Source organism: Musa acuminata, chromosome BXJ2-1, assembly GCF_036884655.1.
Source record: "Musa acuminata AAA Group cultivar baxijiao chromosome BXJ2-1, Cavendish_Baxijiao_AAA, whole genome shotgun sequence".
In the NCBI taxonomy this organism is placed as follows: Eukaryota; Viridiplantae; Streptophyta; class Magnoliopsida; order Zingiberales; family Musaceae; genus Musa; species Musa acuminata.
The window spans coordinates 27,665,034-27,686,628 of NC_088338.1; the positions used below are offsets into that span (position 1 = coordinate 27,665,034).

The 21,595-nt window shown below is 48.1% G+C and overlaps 2 non-coding genes and 15 pseudogenes across 2 annotated transcripts; all 17 read left to right on the plus strand.

Moving 5' to 3' along the window:
- The first annotated feature begins 3,548 nt into the window (after positions 1–3,548).
- LOC135602955 (5S ribosomal RNA) lies at positions 3,549–3,667 on the plus strand (annotated as a pseudogene).
- A 350-nt stretch (positions 3,668–4,017) lies between these two features.
- LOC135599542 (5S ribosomal RNA) lies at positions 4,018–4,136 on the plus strand (annotated as a pseudogene).
- Positions 4,137–4,485: 349 nt separating this feature from the next.
- Positions 4,486–4,604, plus strand: LOC135604164 (5S ribosomal RNA; annotated as a pseudogene).
- Positions 4,605–4,954: 350 nt separating this feature from the next.
- On the plus strand, positions 4,955–5,073 carry LOC135602956 (5S ribosomal RNA; annotated as a pseudogene).
- Positions 5,074–5,891: 818 nt separating this feature from the next.
- Positions 5,892–6,010, plus strand: LOC135599374 (5S ribosomal RNA; annotated as a pseudogene).
- Positions 6,011–6,360: 350 nt separating this feature from the next.
- Positions 6,361–6,479, plus strand: LOC135604432 (5S ribosomal RNA; annotated as a pseudogene).
- A 350-nt stretch (positions 6,480–6,829) lies between these two features.
- On the plus strand, positions 6,830–6,948 carry LOC135602014 (5S ribosomal RNA; annotated as a pseudogene).
- Positions 6,949–7,298: 350 nt separating this feature from the next.
- LOC135599295 (5S ribosomal RNA) lies at positions 7,299–7,416 on the plus strand (annotated as a pseudogene).
- A 350-nt stretch (positions 7,417–7,766) lies between these two features.
- On the plus strand, positions 7,767–7,885 carry LOC135604452 (5S ribosomal RNA; annotated as a pseudogene).
- Positions 7,886–8,235: 350 nt separating this feature from the next.
- LOC135603265 (5S ribosomal RNA) lies at positions 8,236–8,354 on the plus strand (annotated as a pseudogene).
- A 350-nt stretch (positions 8,355–8,704) lies between these two features.
- LOC135604388 (5S ribosomal RNA) lies at positions 8,705–8,823 on the plus strand (annotated as a pseudogene).
- Positions 8,824–9,173: 350 nt separating this feature from the next.
- Positions 9,174–9,292, plus strand: LOC135603539 (5S ribosomal RNA; annotated as a pseudogene).
- A 350-nt stretch (positions 9,293–9,642) lies between these two features.
- LOC135599254 (5S ribosomal RNA) lies at positions 9,643–9,761 on the plus strand (annotated as a pseudogene).
- A 350-nt stretch (positions 9,762–10,111) lies between these two features.
- Positions 10,112–10,230, plus strand: LOC135604573 (5S ribosomal RNA; annotated as a pseudogene).
- Positions 10,231–10,580: 350 nt separating this feature from the next.
- On the plus strand, positions 10,581–10,699 carry LOC135603853 (5S ribosomal RNA; annotated as a pseudogene).
- A 566-nt stretch (positions 10,700–11,265) lies between these two features.
- Positions 11,266–11,384, plus strand: LOC135599786 (5S ribosomal RNA). Its single transcript, XR_010482129.1, has one exon. It is a non-coding gene; the product is annotated as a 5S ribosomal RNA (ribosomal RNA).
- Positions 11,385–11,952: 568 nt separating this feature from the next.
- LOC135600641 (5S ribosomal RNA) lies at positions 11,953–12,071 on the plus strand. Its single transcript, XR_010482959.1, has one exon. It is a non-coding gene; the product is annotated as a 5S ribosomal RNA (ribosomal RNA).
- The last annotated feature ends 9,524 nt before the right edge of the window (positions 12,072–21,595 follow it).

A 21,595-nucleotide genomic window follows, 5' to 3' on the forward strand; every position in this document is an offset into this window, starting at 1 on the left:
GAGTCGTCAAAAGAGTTATGCTGACAATAGAAGACGAGATATTGAGTTTGAAATCGGAGATTTTGTATTCTTAAAAGTCTCCCCTTCCAAAGGCATTATGAGGTTTGGGAAGAAAGGAAAATTAAGCCCAAGATTTATTGGACCTTTTGAGGTTCTTGAGAGGGTTGGTTCTGTCGCTTACAGGATTGCCTTGCCACCAGCATTGAGCCATGTCCATGATATATTTCATGTCTCGATAATTAGAAAGTATATGTATGACCCTTCTCACATCATTAAGTATGAGCTGGTGGAGATCGATAAAGATTTATCCTATGTGGAAGAGCCTATTCAGATTATTGATAAGAAAGAAAAAGTCATAAGGAATCGGGTCATCCCACTGGTTCAAGTAAATTGGAGACATCATTCTGGAGAAGAGACAACTTGTGAGCTAGAAGAGGAAATGAAAAAGGTGTATCCTCGTCTTTTCATCGAATAGAGGTACGATAAATTTAGAGGACTAAATTTTTCTTTTAAGGGGGGGAGAGTGTAACACCCCTCATTTCCGAATGTTCGTATAAATTTTTGGTGATAATGTAAGCATCTATTTTAATTGACAAAAGAAATAGAGTATGAATTAGAGGTAACCTATTTGTAAGATTTGGGAGATCTGTTCAAAAAAAAAAGAAAAAAGAATCTGAGGACCTATATGTAAACCCTAAGGACCTAATCGTGAATATGATAAAAACAAGGACTAAACTGCAAAATGCACCAAATGACAAATTCCACCGCTTAAGCCTCTCTGCCTTCGTTGTTAAGGAAGCAGAGGAGGCAGCTCGTGGGTGATCAGGGAAAGAAAAGAAGAAGAAGAAGAAGAAGAAGAAGAAGAAGAAGAAGAAGGAGAAGAGAAAGAAAATTTGGGGCTTTTAGGGTTTTTGCTTTAATCTTGTTACTTCGGATCAAAATTTGCAAAGGCAAGTGTTCTAACCCCATCCTACAGTAGTATTTGACTCTGTTTTTATGTTGATTCAAAATAAATTGGAAGATTTTTATTTAGAAACTGATATGTTTCTCTTTGGACATAGAACTATGGATTCTGAAAGTTTTCGGTAAACTGACCCCTAAGCACTGTTTCAGCCCTAAGTTTTAGTACAGAATGAGAATTCAGGCAGGAACTATTTTTGTTTGAAATTAGACTCGTATGTCTTTCTTTTGACACCGATTTTGTAGATTTTGGACACCGAATACTTACCCAAAAATTTGTTTCAAAAGAGCCTATAGACGCTGTAAAACAGAGTTCAAGATTTCTGACCTTTCGATACTAAAACGCCTATAACTCCCTGTTGAAAATTCTGATTTGTACCAAACTGATTTTATTTGAAACTAGACTTGAAATTCTCTCTTTTGACATATATTTTGAAAATTTTGGAGTTCAATTGCTCACCCTATTGTCTGTTGAATCCGATCCTATAAAGTCTGCAAACCAGTGATTGTGATTTTGACCTTATGTTACCAAATCAGAGGTAACTCTGTGTTGGGAGCCCTGTTTCATATGAAATCTGTTCCATCCGAATATAGACTGATATATGGTTCAACCATAGCCTTCTTATGGGTATTGGAGCATATTTGTTATTCTGAAATATTTGTTTGGTGTGCCACTGGAATTCTGTCCGAAATCGAGCTTTGGTCGATTTCGCGTATTCTGTTCCATTTCCTTTGGATACTTGAATTCGCCTAACCTTCTTATTGGAATTGAGCTGGTTATGATTGCTTGGAATCCCTGTACACTCTTGCTTTCAATTCTTTCCCTAAAATGAATACTTTTGTGAGAGATTTGTTCCTTGCATCACATTGTTTTTGAAAAGGCACATGTACGTTTGGTTGTTCCGCGTGTGCTTCCGTTATATGCTGCATTTTGTTGAAACCGCCTTCTTGTACTTTGATGTGTGGGATTGTCTGGACCTTTGCCAGAAATGGTAAAGGGTATGCGCTGATTTGCCCGCTATGTGGGGTCCCGCTATGTGGGATATTCTGGTATGCGCTTATTTGCCCGCTATGTGGGGTCCCGCTATGTGGGATATTGCTTAGAGCCTGCGATGCTCTGCCGGCCCCCTTTGACTTCACCTAGACGTGGGTGGATGGAGCTCCCAGACGTGGGAGACTTTTGTCAGGTGGTCATTCAGAAATGGATGAATCACATTCTGACTGAGATCCCACTACACCCTCTATATGTTTGATATGACATCCAGAGTCTTGGTGAGTTATTTCTGTTCCTGCTCTGGATAAATATGATATGATTGCAACGTCAAGGACGACGTTTGAGCTTCTGTACGACATATGAGTTTGATATGCTCTGAAATGCTTCATTCACTGTTGAGTTTGCTTCGTAATGTTCCATATGTCGTTGATGTGTTTTGGAACATTTTATATGCCATTGATAAGCTCCAATATGTTTCCTTTGTTTCTGATATGCTCCAATTACTCTATGCCCCATCTGTCAGGAACCAAATATGTATGATTAAAAGGACAATTGTGATTCTGCTCCTAATGATATTATGTCTACGAAATCGTATATTCAGCTTTGTGTTTTGAAACTGTATCTCTTTGGAAATTGTACTATTTTGATATGGATATGTTAGTCACTTGCTGAGCTCTTTATGCTCACCCCGTTTGTTGATAAATTTTTCAGGATAGCGTATCGCTTGCTTAAATGTTAAGAATGGGCTGAGGCAGTGGAAAGTTTAGAAGACGTTGGGCAGAACTTTTGTTAGCATATATGTAGTTGTGTATAAGCTACCTTGCATCTAATGAAATGTGACTATGAATCTAAACCTGTGGATTTTGTGTAAGTTAAGGGATCCCTCGTGTATAGGGTTTTGGAATGTTAAATTAAATTTGTGTAATGATATGAACTTATGGTAAATCGATGATTGCGGTGACTGCATAGATTTCCCCACTTGTGGATTTATATTGTGGTTTTTATTTTGATGAGTCGAGTTCAGATTGTATGAATTATCGAGTGATGTGTGCTATGTTTATGAATTGCACAGGGTTATGAATTGGTAGATTATAGAAGTGAAATTTTGATCTGAAAGTTTTCTTAGTGACCTCAAATGTGTGTTTGGATCCTGGGTTAGTTGTGTTGGAAAAAAATTTTAAATATTGTCGATATTTTGTCGGGTCGTGACAGTGACCCCCTGGGAAGTCCTCGTGTTGCACTCCTTTTTGCATCCCGGGATACGAAACATCTCCCGTAGAGCTCCGAGACGTTTGTTTTGGGGCTGGAAATTTGCTTTGACCGCTACGCAGTCAGTATCGAGGGGCTCAGAGTGAGCTTTCTGGATTGGGGTCACAATAGCGATTCCGAGATCTTTCTAGAAAGTGCCAATGGTTTCGGCACGCGCTTGCCGTGACCGATACGCAGTCGTCGGGCTAGGGCTCGGAGAGAGCTTGCAATAGGGATTTCGTGAACGTTCGAGAAAGCGACGACGGTTTCGTGACGGGCAAGAGGCTCCGGACGTTGATGCGCCGACTGCGACGTGCACATAGGCGAGGGACGAAGCTCGCGAAACGGGTGCGATAATGGCAGCACTAAATCACCGGATCCCATCAAAACACCGAAGTTAAGCGTGCTTGGGCCAGAGTAGTACTACGATGGGTGACCCCCTGGGAAGTCATCGTGTTGCACTCCTTTTTGCATCCTGGGATACGAAACATCTCCCGTAGAGCTCCGAGACGATTGTTTTGGGGCTGGAAATTTGCTGTGACCGCTACGCACTCAGTATCGAGGGGCTCGGAGAGAGCTTTCCGGATTGGGGTCACAATAGCGATTCCGAGATCGTTCTAGAAAGTGCCGATGATTTCGGCACGCGCTTGCTGTGACCGATACGCAGTCGTCGGGCTAGGGCTCGGAGAGAGCTTGCAATAGGGATTTCGCGAACGTTCGAGAAAGCTACGACAGTTTCGTGACGGGCAAGAGGCTCCGGACGTTGATGCGCCGACCGCGACGTGCACATAGGCGAGGGACGAAGCTCGCGAAACGGGTGCGATAAAGGCAGCATTAAATCACAGGATCCCATCAAAACACTGAAGTTAAGCGTGCTTGGGCCAGAGTAGGACTAGGATTGGTGACCCCCTGGGAAGTCCTCGTGTTGCACTCCTTTTTGCATCCCGGGATACGAAACATCTCCCGTAGAGCTCCGAGACGATTGTTTTGGGGCTGGAAATTTGCTGTGACCGCTACGCAGTCAGTATCGAGGGGCTCGGAGAGAGCTTTCCGGATTGGGGTCACAATAGCGATTCCGAGATCGTTCTAAAATTGCCGATGGTTTCGGCACGCGCTTGTCGTGACCGATACGCAGTCGTCGGGCTAGGGCTCGGAGAGAGATTGCAATAGGGATTTCGTTAACGTTCGAGAAAGCGCCGACGGTTTCGTGACGGGCAAGAGGCTCCGGACGTTGATGCGCCGACCGCGACGTGCACATAGGCGAGGGACGAAGCTGGCGAAACGTGTGCGATAATGGCAGCACTAAATCACCGGATACCATCAAAACACCGAAGTTAAGCTTGCTTGGGCCAGCGTAGTACTACGATGGGTGACCCCCTGGGAAGTCCTCGTGTTGCACTCCTTTTTGCATCCCGGGATACGAAACATCTCCCGTAGAGCTCCGAGACGTTTGTTTTGGGGCTGGAAATTTGCTTTGACCGCTACGTAGTCAGTATCGAGGGGCTCAGAGTGAGCTTTCCGGATTGGGGTCACAATAGCGATTCCGAGATCGTTCTAGAAAGTGCCGATGGTTTCGGCACGCGCTTGCCGTGATCGATACGCAGTCGTCGGGCTAGGGCTCGGAGAGAGCTTGCAATAGGGATTTCGTGAACGTTCGAGAAAGCGACGACGGTTTCGTGACGGGCAAGAGGCTCCGGACGTTGATGCGCCGACTGCGACGTGCACATAGGCGAGGGACGAAGCTCGCGAAACGGGTGCGATAATGGCAGCACTAAATCACCGGATCCCATCAAAACACCGAAGTTAAGCGTGCTTGGGCCAGAGTAGTACTACGATGGGTGACCCCCTGGGAAGTCATCGTGTTGCACTCCTTTTTGCATCCTGGGATACGAAACATCTCCCGTAGAGCTCCGAGACGATTGTTTTGGGGCTGGAAATTTGCTGTGACTGCTACGCACTCAGTATCGAGGGGCTCGGAGAGAGCTTTCCGGATTGGGGTCGCAATAGCGATTCCGAGATCGTTCTAGAAAGTGCCGATGATTTCGGCACGCGCTTGCTGTGACCGATACGCAGTCGTCGGGCTAGGGCTCGGAGAGAGCTTGCAATAGGGATTTCGCGAATGTTCGAGAAAGCTACGACAGTTTCGTGACGGGCAAGAGGCTCCGGACGTTGATGCGCCGAACGCGATGTGCACTTAGGCGAGGGACGAAGCTCGCGAAACGGGTGCGATAATGGCAGAACTAAATCACCGAATCCCATCAAAACACCGAAGTTAAGCGTGTTTGGGCCAGAGTAGTACTACGATAGGTGACCCCCTGGAAGTCATCGTGTTGCACTCCTTTTTGCATCCCGGGATACGAAACATCTCCCATAGAGCTCCGAGACGATTGTTTTGGGGCTGGAAATTTGCTGTGACCGCTACGCACTTAGTATCGAGGGGCTCGGAGAGAGCTTTCTGGATTGGGGTCGCAATAGCGATTCCGAGATCGTTCTAGAAAGTGCCGATGATTTCGGCACGCGCTTGCCGTGACCGATACGCAGTCGTCGGGCTAGGGCTCGGAGAGAGCTTGCAATAGGGATTTCGTGAAAGTTCGAGAAAGCGACGACAGTTTCGTGATGGGCAAGAGGCTCCGGACGTTGATGCGCCGACCGCAACGTGCACATAGGCGAGGGACGAAGCTCGCGAAATGGGTGCGAGAATGGCAGCACTAAATCACCGGATCCCATCAAAACACCAAAGTTAAGCGTGCTTGGGCCAAAGTAGTACTACGATGGGTGAACCCCTGGGAAGTAATCGTGTTGCACTCCTTTTTGCATCCCGGGATACGAAACATCTCCCGTAGAGCTCCGAGACGATTGTTTTGGGGTTGGAAATTTGCTTTGACCGCTACGCAGTCAGTATCGAGGGGCTCAGAGAGAGCTTTCCGGATTGGGGTCGCAATAGCGATTCCGAGATCGTTCTAGAAGGTGCCGATGGTTTCGGCACGCGCTTGCCGTGACCGATACGCAGTCGTCGGGCTTGGGCTCGGAGAGAGCTTGTAATAGGGATTTCGTGAACGTTCGAGAAAGCGACGACGGTTTCGTGACGGGCAAGAGGCTCCGGACGTTGATGCGCCGACAGCGACGTGCACATAGGCGAGGGACGAAGGTCTCGAAACGGGTGCGATAATGGTAGCACTAAATCACCGGATCCCATCAAAACACCGAAGTTAAGCGTGCTTGGGCCAGAATAGTACTACGATGGGTGACCCCCTGGGAAGTCATCATGTTGCACTCCTTTTTGCATCCCGGGATATGAAACATCTCCCGTAGAGCTCCGAGACGATTGTTTTGGGGCAGTAAATTTGCTGTGACCGCTACGCTGTCAGTATCGAGGGGCTCGGAGAGAGCTTTCTGGATTGGGGTCGCAATAGCGATTCCGAGATCGTTCTAGAAAGTTCCGATGGTTTCGGCACGTGCTTTCCATGACCGATACGCAGTCGTCGGGCTAGGGCTCGTAGAGAGCTTGCAATAGGGATTTCGTGAACGTTCGAGAAAGCGCCGATGGTTTCCTGACGGGCAAGAGGCTCCGGACGTTGATACGCCTACCGCGATGTGCACATAGGCGAGGGACGAAGCATGCGAAACGGGTGCGATAATGCCAGCACTAAATCACCGGATCCCATCAAAACACCGAAGTTAAGCTTGCTTGGGCCAGAGCAGTACTACGATGGGTGACCCCTTGGGAAGTCCTCGTGTTGCACTCCTTTTTGCATCTCGGGATACGAAACATCTCCCGTAGAGCTCCGAGACGATTGTTTTGGGGCTGGAAATGTGCTGTGATCGCTACGCTGTCAGTATCGAGGGGCTCGGAGAGAGCTTTCCGGATTGGGGTCGCAATAGCGATTCCGAGATCGTTCTAGAAAGTGCCGATGATTTCGGCACACGCATGCCGTGACCGATACGCAGTCGTCGGGCTAGGGCTCGGAGAGAGCTTGCAATAGGGATTTCGTGAACGTTCGAGAAAGCGACGATAGTTTCGTGATGGGCAAGAGGCTCCGGACGTTGATGCGCCGACCGCGACGTGCACATAGGCGAGGGACGAAGCTCGCGAAACGGGTGCGATAATGGCAGCACTAAATCACCGGATCCCATCAAAACACCGAAGTTAAGCGTGCTTGGGCCAGAGTAGTACTAGGATTGGTGACCCACTGGAAGTCATCGTGTTGCACTCCTTTTTGCATCCCGGGATACGAAACATCTCCCGTAGAGCTCCGAGACGATTGTTTTGGGGCTGGAAATTTGCTGTGACCGCTACGCTGTCAGTATCGAGGGGCTCGGAGAGAGCTTTCCGGATTGGGGTCGCAATAGCGATTCCGAGATCGTTCTAGAAAGTGCCGATGGTTTCGGCACGCGCTTGTCGTGACCGATACGCAGTCGTCGGGCTAGGGCTCGGAGAGAGATTGCAATAGGGATTTCGTGAACGTTCGAGAAAGCGCCGACGGTTTCGTGACGGGCAAGAGGCTCCGGACGTTGATGCGCCTACTGCGACGTGCACATAGGCAAGGGACGAAGCTCGCGAAACGTGTGCGATAATGGCAGCACTAAATAACCGGATACCATCAAAACACCGAAGTTAAGCTTGCTTGGGCCAGAGTAGTACTACGATGGGTGACCCCCTGGGAAGTCCTCGTGTTGCATTCCTTTTTGCATCCCGGGATACGAAACATCTCCCGTAGAGCTTCGAGACGTTTGTTTTGGCGTTGGAAATTTGCTTTGACCGCTACGCAGTCAGTATCGAGGGGCTCAGAGAGAGCTTTCCGGATTGGGGTCGCAATAGCGATTCCGAGATCGTTCTAGAAGGTGCCGATGGTTTCGGCACGCGCTTGCCGTGACCGATACGAAGTCATCGGGCTAGGGCTCGGAGAGAGCTTGCAATAGGGATTTCGTGAACGTTCGAGAAAGCGACGACGGTTTCGTGACGGGCAAGAGGCTCCGGACGTTGATGCGCCGACCGCGACGTGCACATAGGCGAGGGACGAAGCTCGCGAAACGGGTGCGATAATGGCAGCACTAAATCACCGGATCCCATCAAAACACCGAAGTTAAGCGTGCTTGGGCCAGAGTAGTACTACGATGGGTGACCCCCTGGGAAGTCATCGTGTTGCACTCATTTTTGCATCCCGGGATACGAAACATCTCCCGTAGAGCTCCGAGACGATTTTTTTGGGGTTGGAAATTTGCTGTGACCGCTACGCTGTCAATATCGAGGGGCTCGGAGAGAGCTTTCCGGAGTGGGGTCGCAATAGCGATTCCGAGATCGTTCTAGAAAGTGCCGATGGTTTCGGCACGTGCTTGCCGTGACCGATACGCAGTCGTCGGGCTAGGGCTCGTAGAGAGCTTGCAATAGGGATTTCGTGAGCTTTCGAGAAAGCGCCGATGGTTTCCTGACGGGCAAGAGGCTCCGGACGTTGATACGCCTACCGCGATGTGCACATAGGCGAGGGACGACGCATGCGAAACGGGTGCGATAATGCTAGCACTAAATCACCGGATCCCATCAAAACACCGAAGTTAAGCTTGCTTGGGCCAGAGTAGTACTACGATGGGTGACCCACTGGGAAGTCATCGTGATGCACTCCTTTTTGCATCCCGGGATACGAAACATCTCCCGTAGAGCTCCGAGACGATTGTTTTGGGGCTGGAAATTTGCCGTGACCGCTAAGATATCAGTATCGAGGGGCTCGGAGAGAGCTTTCCGGATTGGGGTCGCAATAGCGATTCCGAGATCGTTCTAGAAAGTGCCGATGGTTTCGGCACGCGCTTGTCGTGACCGATACGCAGTCGTCGGGCTAGGGCTCGGAGAGAGATTGCAATAGGGATTTCGTGAACGTTCGAGAAAGCGCCGACGGTTTCGTGACGGGCAAGAGGCTCCGGACGTTGATGCGCCGACCGCGACGTGCACATAGGCAAGGGACGAAGCTTGCGAAACGTGTGCGATAATGGCAGCACTAAATCACCGGATACCATCAAAACACCGAAGGTAAGCTTGCTTGGGCCAGAGTAGTACTACGATGGGTGACCCCCTGGGAAGTCCTCGTGTTGCACTCCTTTTTGCATCCCGGGATACGAAACATCTCCCGTAGAGCTCCGAGACGTTTGTTTTGGCGCTGGAAATTTGCTTTGACCGCTACGCAGTCAGTATCGAGGGGCTCAGAGAGGGCTTTCCGGATTGGGGTCGCAATAGCGATTCCGAGATCGTTCTAGAAGGTGCCGATGGTTTCGGCACGCGCTTGCCGTGACCGATACGCAGTCGTCGGGCTAGGGCTCGGAGAGAGATTGCAATAGGGATTTCGTGAACGTTCGAGAAAGCGACGACGGTTTCGTGACGGGCAAGAGGCTCCGGACGTTGATGCGCCGACCGCGACATGCACATAGGCGAGGGACGAAGCTCGCGAAACGGGTGCGATAATGGCAGCACTAAATCACCGGATCCCATCAAAACACTGAAGTTAAGCGTGCTTGGGCCAGAGCAGTACTAGGATTGGTGACCCACTGGGAAGTCATCGTGTTGCACTCCTTTTTGCATCCCGGGATACGAAACATCTCCCGTAGAGCTCCGAGACGATTGTTTTGGGGCTGGAAATTTGCTGTGACCGCTACGCAGTCAGTATCGAGGGGCTCGGAGAGAGCTTTCCGGATTGGGGTCGCAATAGCGATTCCGAGATCGTTCTAGAAAGTGCCGATGATTTCGGCACACGCATGCCGTGACCGATACGCAGTCGTCGGGCTAGGGCTCGGAGAGAGCTTGCAATAGGGATTTCGTGAACGTTCGAGAAAGCGACGACAGTTTCGTGACGGGCAAGAGGCTCCGGATGTTGATGCGCCGACCGCGACGTGCACATAGGCGAGGGACGAAGCTCGCGAAACGGGTGCGATAATGGCAGCACTAAATCACCGGATCCCATCCAAACACTGAAGTTAAGCGTGCTTGGGCCAGAGTAGTACTAGGATTGGTGACCCACTGGGAAGTCATCGTGTTGCACTCCTTTTTGCATCCCGGGATACGAAACATCGCCCGTAGAGCTCCGAGACGATTGTTTTGGGGCTGGAAATTTGCTGTGACCGCTACGCTGTCAGTATCGAGGGGCTCGGAGAGAGCTTTCCGGATTGGGGTCGCAATAGCGATTCCGAGATCGTTCTAGAAGGTGCCGATGGTTTCGGCACGCGTTTGCCGTGACCGATACGCAGTCGTCGGGCTAGGGCTCGGAGAGAGCTTGCAATAGGGATTTCGTGAACGTTCGAGAAAGCGACGACGGTTTCGTGACGGGCAAGAGGCTCCGGACGTTGATGCGCCGACCGCAACATGCACATAGGCGAGGGACGAAGCTCGCGAAACGGGTGCGATAATGGCAGCACTAAATCACCGGATCCCATCAAAACACCGAAGTTAAGCGTGCTTGGGCCAGAGTAGTACAACGATGGGTGACCCCCTGGGAAGTCATCGTGTTGCACTCCTTTTTGCATCCCGGGATACGAAAATCTCCCGTAGAGCTCCGAGACGATTGTTTTGGGGCTGGAAATTTGCTGTGACCGCTACGCTGTCAGTATCGAGGGGCTCGGAGAGAGCTTTCCGGATTGGGGTCGCAATAGCGTTTCCGAGATCGTTCTAGAAAGTAACGATGTTTTCGGCACGTGCTTGCCGTGATCGATACGCAGTCGTCGGGCTAGGGCTCGGAGAGAGGTTGCAATAGGGATTTCTCCCGTAGAGCTCCGAGACGATTGTTTTGGGGTTGGAAATTTGCTGTGACCGCTACGCAGTCAGTATCGAGGGGCTCGGAGAGAGCTTTCCGGATTGGGGTCGCAATAGCGATTTCGAGATCGTTCTAGAAAGTGCCGATGGTTTCGGTACGCGCTTGCCGTGACCGATACGCAGTCGTCGGGCTAGGGCTCGGAGAGAGCTTGCAATAGGGATTTCATGAATGTTCAAGAAAGCGCCGACGGTTTCGTGACGGGCAAGTGGCTGCGGCTGTTGATACGCCGACCGCGACGTGCACATAGGCGAGGGACGAAGCACGGGAAACGGGTGCGATAATGCCAGCACTAAATCACCGGATCCCATCAAAACTCCGAAGTTAAGCGTGCTTGGGCCAGAGTAGTACTAGGATGGGTGACCCGCTGTGAAGTCCTCGTGTTGCACTCCTTTTTGCATCCCGGGATACGAAACATCTCCCGTAGAGCTCCGAGACGATTGTTTTGGGGCTGGAAATTTGCTGTGACCGCTACGCAGTCAGTATCGAGGGGCTCAGAGAGAGCTTTCCGGATTGGGGTCGCAATAGCGATTCCGAGATAGTTCTAGAAAGTGCCGATGTTTTCGGCACGTGCTTGCCGTGATCGATACGCAGTCGTCGGGCTAGGGCTCGGAGAGAGGTTTGCAATAGGGATTTCTCCCGTAGAGCTCCGAGACGATTGTTTTGGGGTTGGAAATTTGCTGTGACCGCTACGCAGTCAGTATCGAGGGGCTCAGAGAGAGCTTTCCGGATTGGGGTCGCAATAGCGATTCCGAGATCGTTCTAGAAAGTGCCGATGGTTTCGGTACGCGCTTGCCGTGACCGATACGCAGTCGTCGGGCTAGGGCTCGGAGAGAGTTTACAATAGGGATTTCGTGAACGTTCGAGAAAGCGCCGACGGTTTCGTGACGGGCAAGAGGCTGCGGCTGTTGATACACCGACCGCGACATGCACATAGGCGAGGGACGAAGCCCGGGAAACGGGTGCGATAATGCCAGCACTAAATAACCAGATCCCATCAAAACTCCGAAGTTAAGCGTGCTTGGGCCAGAGTAGTACTAGGTTGGGTGACCCCCTGGGAAGTCCTCGTGTTGCACTCCTTTTTGCATCCCGGGATACGAAACATCTCCCGTAGAGCTCCGAGACGATTGTTTTGGGGCTGGAAATTTGCTGTGACCGCTACACAGTCAGTATCGAGGGGCTCGGAGAGAGCTTTCCGGATTGGGGTCGTGTTAGAACCCTTGCAGATTCTAAACTTGGGGTTGATCTCTTTAGGGGATTGGCCTCCTTGGAACTCTATAGGGGTTCCTCCCTCCAAGTTGCTGCTCAAAGGCTGCAGAAAAGATTCATCTATTGCTTATCAAAAGAGGAGGAATACCTGGCTATTTATAGGGCTTCTAAACCCTAACTCCTAATAGGACTCCTACTTAAGACTCTTACTTCTAACCAACTCCTAATAGGACTCCTACTCAAGACTCCTATTCCCTTACAACTCCTAATTCTTCTATAAGAAAAAACCTCCTACATGAATGCCCCTCTCAATTAGGACTCTCCTAGCTAGAGTCCTAACAGAATGTCCCTCTCAATTAGGACTCTCCTAGCTAGAGTCCTAACAGTTTTACATGAATGTCCCTCTCAATTAGGACTCTCCAAGCTAGAGTCATAACAGACCCGCCCTCTTCAAATCAGCCTTGTCCTCGAGGCTGATGATTCGTGAATTCTGGGAATTTGATCTTCAAGTCATCATAGTTCTCCCAAGTGGCATCTTCTATTGGTAGGTTCGCCCACTGTATTAGCACTTCATTAGTGGGTCGTCGTCGTCGAGTCATGATCCGTCGATCAACAATGGCACTTGGCAGGGTCTGGAGTTCTCTTTGGGTAGTCATATTTGGTGGGTGGCTTTGGGCTGTCTTCAAGCACCTATTTAAAACTTCCGTCTGGCCATCGGTTTTTGGGTGATATGCCATACTCCTTTTCAATTTAGTACCCTTATAGTGTAATTCTTTTGAGTCCCAATTGTAATGAGCCATGGGGCTTGGTGCTTCCTCCAATTTTTTTATAATCTTACTAGTCTCTGAATCTTCCTGCCATTCCATCTTAATATCCTTAAGAAAGTCGCTGGTTGAAAGTAAAACGACCGAAAATTCAGCTTGCTCAGGTAGTTGCGAAAGCGCATATGCAACAACATTCTCTTTCCACATTTTGTAAGTTATTTCATAATCAAATCCAAGAAGTTTTGTTACCCATTTTTGCTGCTTGGGGGAAGATATCTTCTGCTCCAAGAGATATTTTAGGCTTTTATGGTCGGTCTTGATTTGAAAGTATCACCTGATCAAGTACAATCTCCACCTCGTTGCTGCGCGCACAATGGCGAGCATCTCCTTTTCATATGTTGACTTATTTTGATAGGAGGGAGATAATGCCTTGCTAGTGTATGCGAGTGGTCGACCATCTTGCATGAGAATGACTCCAATTCTGACTCCAGATGTGTCGGCCTCAATAATGAAGGGTCGGTTGAAATCTGGTAGTGTTAGCACCGGCGTCGTCGTCATGGCTGCCTTAAGTTTGTCAAAGGCAGCGGAGGCTCTGTCCAACCATTGGAAGACATCTTTTTCTAGTAAGGAAGTAAGTGGTGCACTGATCTTTCCATAGTTTTTCACGAACTTGCGGTAGTAGCCTGTTAAACCCAGAAAGCCATGTAGCAATTTTATGTTTCTCGAGGTCGGCCAGTTTTGCAATGCTCCAATTTTGAAGGGGTCCACTGCCACACCTTCCTCTGATATGATATGCCCAAGATATTCCACCTTTTGTTGCAGAAAGCAAAAATTCGTGGTTGTTGTGTGTTCAAAAGGTGGTTTTCCGTATGTCTTCTTCGTATGCTCGTATTTGATGATACCCGGATCAAAGGTCCAGCTTTGTAAAGATTTGTGCTCCCTTTCATCTAGCAATTCATCTACTATTGGAATAAAGTATTTGTCCTTGATGATTATGCCATTGAGAGCTCGGTAGTCATCACATATTCGCCTTGTTCCGTTCTTCTTGCGTACAAGTAGCATCGGCGAAGAGTAGAGGTTGCAACTTGGTCGAATAACTCCTGTTTCGAGCATCTCTTTTATAATCCTTTCTATTTCATCCTTCTGGAGATGTGGATACTGATATGGCTGAGCATTTGCTGAAGATTTGCCTGGAAGAATCATTATACAATGATCATGCCGACAGGTAAGAGGTAGGTTGCGCGGTTCGTCAAATATATTTGAAAATTCAGCAAGCAAAGGAAGTAGATTTGGATCTTCAAATTCTGTTGGCTCTCCCTTAGTTTGCTGCTCAAGTTGTACCAAAAAGCCGCTGCATGCTTTATGCAAAACATTCTCCATTTGTTGTGTGCAAATCGTTGTTATGTCGCCCCCACGTTTCCCGTGTAATGTCACCTGTTTCTCCTTACTGTAAAATTTCATAATTAGTTTCATAAAATTCCAGGAAATATCACCTAATGTCGTCAACCATTTAATTCTGAGCATGGCCTCATGATTGTTAAGAGGGAGAAGGAAGAAATCTGCAATTATCTCTTGGTCCTGCAGCAATAGTTTCTCCTGCAAGCGCCTATGATCACAATTCAAAATCCGTCCGTCGGTGACCTTAACATCAAACCTGCAGCGATTCTCGATAGGTAATGATATCCGAACAGCAAGCTTACTATTTAGGAAGTTAGTAGTACTACCCGTGTCGATGAGAACAGTGATTGGTTGTTGTTTGAGAAGGCCTCCAATTTTCATCGTTTGCGGGTTTGAGTAGCTAGCTAGTGTATGTACCGTAACTTCGGTCGGTTTTGGCTCTTCTTCTGCATCTTCTTCTTCATGTTCAAAGCTCTCTTTTGGATGTTCAATGACCTCTTCTTCTATCGGTTCAATCATAAGAAGTCCTCCTTTACTACAGCGATGCTCACGGCTCCACGGCTCGTCACAATGCCAACATAACCCCTTCGCATATCGCTCCCGAAGCTCTTCTCCTGTTAACCTCTTTGGTGCAGGGACTTGGTCGACAGTAGGGGGGGCTGAGGGCTTCAATATTACTGGTTGAGGAGTGACCCTAGTCCTCCGAGCTTCATGGTTCAATTGTGATAAGACCCTAAAGTCTTATCGTAGGCTCTGATACCAAATGGTAAGACCCTAAGGTCTTATCGTAGGCTCTGATACCAAATGATAAGACCCTAAGGTCTTATCGTAGGCTCTGATACCAAATGATAAGACCCTAAGATCTTATCGTAGGCTCTGATACCAAATGATAAGACCCTAAGGTCTTATCGTTGGCTCTGATACCAAATTATAAGACCCTAAAGTCTTATCGTGGAAGAAAGGGGAGAAATGGGGATGATAATGATCGCTTCGAGGGGATCGGCCTCCTTGATCGCTTCGAGGGGATCGGCCCTCCTTGATCGCTTCGAGGGGATCGGCCCTCCTTGATCTCTTCGAGGGGATCGGCCTCCTAGGGTTTGTCCAAAGACATAATAGTATTTTTCATTGATTATTGAAAAGAAGCAGTTACATCCCTATTTATAGAGTTCCACCCAGAGTCCATCAGGACTTGAACTCTAATAATAAATAAATATTAAATAAACCTCTACTTAACTCTAATTGAACCAAATCGACTCAATAAACAACTGGACTAAACAGACTCAATAAACATTATTCAAAAGCTCAGAAAAAGGGTCCTAACAGTTCCTCCCTCTTCAAATCAGCCTTGTCCTCAAGGCTGAGCAGCATCAATCTCTAGGAGCTTCTCTTTTAGCACTTTAGCTATAGACTATCTGTAACGCATCACAACCCGTTGATCAAGTAAGTATGATCTCCACTTTTTAATAGTGTAAGCAACAAGTCGGTCTTTCAATGTAGCAATCGTTGCATAAAACTTCTGGCCCCGTATAATCAATTTTATCTTTGAACCTTTGCTATCACAAGTGAAAATCCGTCCATCAACGATCTTTACTTCGAATCTATCATAGTCTTCAATGTGGTGGGCCAATCGGTCAACAGTCTCATTGTCCATAAAATTGTTAGTGCTACTAGTATCAATCAAAACTATAACAGGCTGATGTTCCAAAGTTTTGCCAACTTCCATAGTTTGCGGGTTAGAGTAGTCGGCTAATGCATGCATTGTATATATGGTAGGTCCAACATCTTCATTAGAATTTATACCTTCATGATCGGAGTCCATATTCTTAGCTTTCGGTTCCTCTCCAATTGGTTCAATCATCAGAAGTTGCCCTTGTTTACATCGGTGCTCCATACTCCATTTTTCATCATAATACAAACCCCTTACTGATCTTTCCTTGCTAATTTTTTTCTCATGTAGATTTGCAAATGAGATCGCAGCTATTATAGTACGGGGTTGACGAGCCTTAACTTCACACCGGATCTCTGGAATAAGCCCTTCAATAAATGTATCCAGAAGTTGTCGGTTCGACCAATCTCTAGCTTGATTTGATAATCTTTCAAACCTACTCTGATATTCTAACACTGTAGAAGTTTGATGAATTTTGGCGAGCTGGCAATCAACATTCTCATATTCGGATGGGCCAAAGCGAACAAGAAGCCCTCTTTTGAACTGCTCCCACGAAGGAACTCCGTGAAAAGTTTCATACCAATCGTACCACTGGAGTGCATCTCCCTCGAGTTGGATTGAGGCCACTTCTACCTTGGATTCTTCTGGGGTTCTGTGAAAACGGAAAATATTTTCTGCCTTAGAGATCCAATTGGTCGGATCTCCATCTTTCCATCTTGGAAATTCCATCTTCATGTATAAGTAATTTGTGTCACAATGTTGGGACCTTTTTCCTGTATTTTCAGATCTATGCAATGTAGAACTTGAGCCCTCATTTTGTTGAAATTTGCTGAGGCTCTCCATTAGGCTCTTTTTGAAATCATTAAGTGTTTCTTGCAGTCGATTCTCAATTCTGATTTCCAATGCTTCCATTTGTGCTTTCACCGAGTTATCAATGGCCATTGCATAAGACTGCAAATATGTAATCTCAACTCCTGTTTTTGGTGTCGGGTCAAGGGCATCAACACTATCGATGCGAAGTTACCGAGGAGGTGGACGCCAAGGGCAGTGCTGCGGTCGCTGTGTTGGAGGAAGAGTAGCTGCCCTGTTTCTATCGAGGCGTGGGGTGAGAGCGCCGAGGTTGGAAGGCGACTGCGTTGATGTGGCTGCAGCTAGGGGCAGCGTCACCAAGGGCCTGTCACTGCGGTGGTTGCGACGGTGCGGATGGAAGGCAGCGTTGCTCTGTCTCTACCGCACTACGAAGGCGTTGGTGACGTCGAAGGATCGCGTGCGGTTGAGGACACAACGGTGTCGTTGAAGCGACCGAAACAGAGCTTGCTGCGTGTGCTGTTGGAGGGAGGCTGCCGTGGTGTTGCCGAGGTTGAGGCTGCAGGGGAAAATAGGAATCGACGGTGGCAGGCTGGGCGGCGAGCGGCGTCGTCGCTGGCTGGGCAGCAGCGGCGACGGTGGTGGCAACCGTTCGCAGCAGCAAGAGGATTGCCCTGTTTCGGTCACCAAGGGGGCAGAGCAAGGGGGAGTGGCGGCGGTCGTTCTCGCCCGAGCCAGGGGGAGCGGCGGCTGGGAGGCGAGCGGCGGTCGCCTCACGGTGGCTGGCAGCGGTGGTGGGTCGGCTGGAAGGCGACGGCGCTCGAGGCGCGGCTACGATCGACGAGGGGCTGCGGCAACAGAGGAAGCTCTGTTTCTACAACCGCTGCAAGGAGGGGCTGCGGCAACCGGCGGTTGCGGCTGTGGTGCCGGCGGTCCTTCTCGCTCGAGCGAGATGGGAACGCGAGGAGAAGAGGTCGCTGGCCAGGTGATCGAGCAGAGGAGATGCGGCTGGGAACAAGGGCAATCCGTGAGTTGCCCTGTTTCGGTCGCCGCGAGGAGGGCGACAATCGGCCATTGCGGCTGCGACCCAAGGGAAGGCGGTGGAGAGGCAGCGGTGGTGGCGCGGCTGGGAGCAGCGTCACCAACGATCGCCGAGGAGGAGAGGTCGAGCGGCTGCGCTGCGACGCAAGGGGAGGCGGGCGGCGGTAGTAGGGCTGGGATGGACGTTGGCAGCGTCGTCTCCTGGCCGGGGAACAGCGGCGGCGGTGGTCGCCGGCCGGGAAGCGGGGCGATGGTGGGCGCTGGCCGGAGAGAAGCAGCGGCGGGTGGGCTGGCCGGAAGCAGGGGACGCAGGGGTGGCTGCGGCTTCTTCTTCCTCTCGTGTTTCTTCTTTCCTTTTCCTTTTTTTTTTTTTTTTTTTTTTTTGAACGCGATGACGAACTACAGCGAGAACGCCGAGGATCGCTGCTCTGATACCAAATGATAAGACCCTAAAGTCTTATCGTAGGCTCTGATACCAAATGATAAGACCCTAAAGTCTTATCGTAGGCTCTGATACCAAATGGTAAGACCCTAAGGTCTTATCGTAGGCTCTGATACCAAATGATAAGACCCTAAGATCTTATCGTAGGCTCTGATACCAAATGATAAGACCCTAAGGTCTTATCGTTGGCTCTGATACCAAATTATAAGACCCTAAAGTCTTATCGTGGAAGAAAGGGGAGAAATGGGGATGATAATGATCGCTTCGAGGGGATCAGCCTCCTTGATCGCTTCGAGGGGATCGGCCCTCCTTGATCGCTTCGAGGGGATCGGCCCTCCTTGATCTCTTCGAGGGGATCGGCCTCCTAGGGTTTGTCCAAAGACATAATAGTATTTTTCATTGATTATTGAAAAGAAGCAGTTACGTCCCTATTTATAGAGTTCCACCTAGAGTCCATCAGGACTTGAACTCTAATAATAAATAAATATTAAATAAACCTCTACTTAACTCTAATTGAACCAAATCGACTCAATAAACAACTGGACTAAACAGACTCAATAAACATTATTCAAAAGCTCAGAAAAAGGGTCCTAACAAATTGCTCCTCTTGATGTCGTGCGAAAGAGATGGCTGCCATAAGCGTGTACGGTTGTCGCGCTTTAACTTCTCCTCGGATCTCCGGCTTCAAGCCCTCAATGAAGGTCCTCAATAGCTGTTTTTGAGACCAATCATGATTTTGATTAGATAACCTTTCAAACCTAGTTTGGTACTCCTGAATGGTGGAGGTTTGTCGGATCTTTGCTAGTTGTTCGTCAATATTCTCGTAATCGGTTGGTCTGAAGCGAATCAGCAGTTCTTCTTTGAATTGTCGCCATGAAAGGACTCCATAAGTATGTTCAAACCAGTCAAACCATTGAATAGCATCCCCTTCAAGATGTATAGCTGCAATTTTCACCATAGATACATCCGCGGTTTTGTGGTACCGAAAATATCGCTCCGCGTGCGAAATCCAACCAATCGGGTCTCCTTCTTCCCATCTAGGGAAGTCCACTCTCATGCATGGATAGTTGGGGTTGGTCATAGAGCTTCCCCTCTCTTGGAAGTCATCTCTTCGGGCTTGGTGTGATTGGGCAAAGCTCTCTCCTTGATATGATTTCTTCGGGCTTAGTGGTCGGCCCAATCTGAGTTCGGTAAAGAGCGTCCGAATCTTATCCTCCATTCGCGCCTCCAAGGCTTCGAATTTAGTATTGATTGCCTTCTTAGATGCCATAGTATATGGCCCCAAATCAGTGATGTTAAGATCTCTCTTTTGCTGTTGGGTTAAAGGCATGTATAGGTTGAGAGAAGTGATGGTCGAAAGTGTTGGTGGATTGGTGGATGTAGGCTACGGTTTAGGCTTGTTTTGTGGCTGTTTTGGGTGCAGTTTGAGGGTGTGGTTTGGTAGAGTTTTAGGGCTCTAGATGAAAGTTTTGGATCTGTGGTAGATGGTAGCAAAGGTTTGACAGAAATCCGTGGAAGTTGCAGCAAGTATGTGCTGTCTTGTAAGAGTAGAATTCTCGTCGAAGAAACAACGGTTTCTCGACGTAATTTCCACCAAAAACTTAAGAGAATTGAGGAGGGAATTGATAGCAAAATCACAGTTTATATGACAGCAAGGATATCTAATTTAATCAAGAAAATTTTGGCAGTATAACAGCAAAGAAATTGGTGCAAGTTCCAATTGCAGAATTATCGTCGAAAAATTTCAGCGGGTTACGATGAAAATTTGCAGCAACATAAAATCATTTTTAGAGATGAATTTCTTAATAGATCAATCTTAGATGGAAGCCAAGATGATACATGAAGTCTATAAGAAATTTCATTCAAAAAAGATTGCAAATAGATGGGTTAAGGCAACGATATGCAGTTGAAATTTTCTGCAGCATAGATTTTCAAGTGTAGCAGATTGGACATAAAAGATCAGTAGTTTATATTGAGAATTTTTCGATGAAACCAAAGAGAAATCTACTATTAGGAAGTGTCAAAGATGTCATAAAAATTTCGTAGAAATTTGGATAGAAAAAGCACAGTAGCAAGATCAAACAGATGGTGCTATGCGGCTTGAATTCTGCAATTCAAGTGCAGCAGATTGGACATAAAAGATCAGTAGTTTATATTGAGAATTTGTTTATGAAACCAAAGGGAAATCCACTGTTAAGAAGTGTCAAAGATGTCATAAAATTTCGTAGAAATTTGGATAGAAAAAGCACAGTATCAAGATCAAACAGATGGTGCTATGCGGCTGGAATTCTGCAATATATCTTTCGTCGTAGAGATGAAAACTTTGTGACGAAAATTTATGCAGCAATATAGGAACGATTTTTTTTTTTTTTTTTTTAGATTTTCGAATAAGGATAACTAAATTGCAGCAGCAGTAAGGTAGGAAACCAGAACCTGTTGCAATTCACGGGGAGATCAAAGGATGATCCATGGTGGTGGAGATGATGGCGGAATTCGGTGACGATCTTTTAAGCAATTGTGGGAATTGCTTTGGATGGTTGTGGAGGGTTGATGGATGGCTGTGAAAGGGCAGCGAGACGCCAAGAACGCTGCTCTGATACCAGGTGTTAAAACCCATGCAGATTCTAAACTTGGGGTTGATCTCTTTAGGGGATTGGCCTCCTTGGAACTCTATACGGGTTCCTCCCTCCAAGTTGCTGCTCAAAGGCTGCAGAAAAGATTCATCTATTGCTTATCAAAAGAGGAGGAATACATGGCTATTTATAGGGCTTCTAAACCCTAACTTCTAATAGGACTCCTACTTAAGACTCTTACTTCTAACCAACTCCTAATAGGACTCCTACTCAAGACTCCTATTCCCTTACAACTCCTAATTCTTCTATAAGAAAAAACCTCCTACATGAATGCCCCTCTCAATTAGGACTCTCCTAGCTAGAGTCCTAACAGAATGTCCCTCTCAATTAGGACTCTCCTAGCTAGAGTCCTAACAGTTTTACATGAATGTCCCTCTCAATTAGGACTCTCCAAGCTAGAGTCCTAACAGGTCGCAATAGCGATTCCGAGATCGTTCTAGAAAGTGCCGATGTTTTCGGCACGTGCTTGCCGTGATCGATATGTAGTCGTCAGGCTAGGGCTCGGAGAGAGGTTGCAATAGGGATTTCTCCCGTAGAGCTCCGAGACGATTGTTTTGGGGTTGGAAATTTGCTGTGACCGCTACGCAGTCCGTATCGAGGGGCTCGGAGAGAGCTTTCCGGATTGGGGTCGCAATAGCGATTC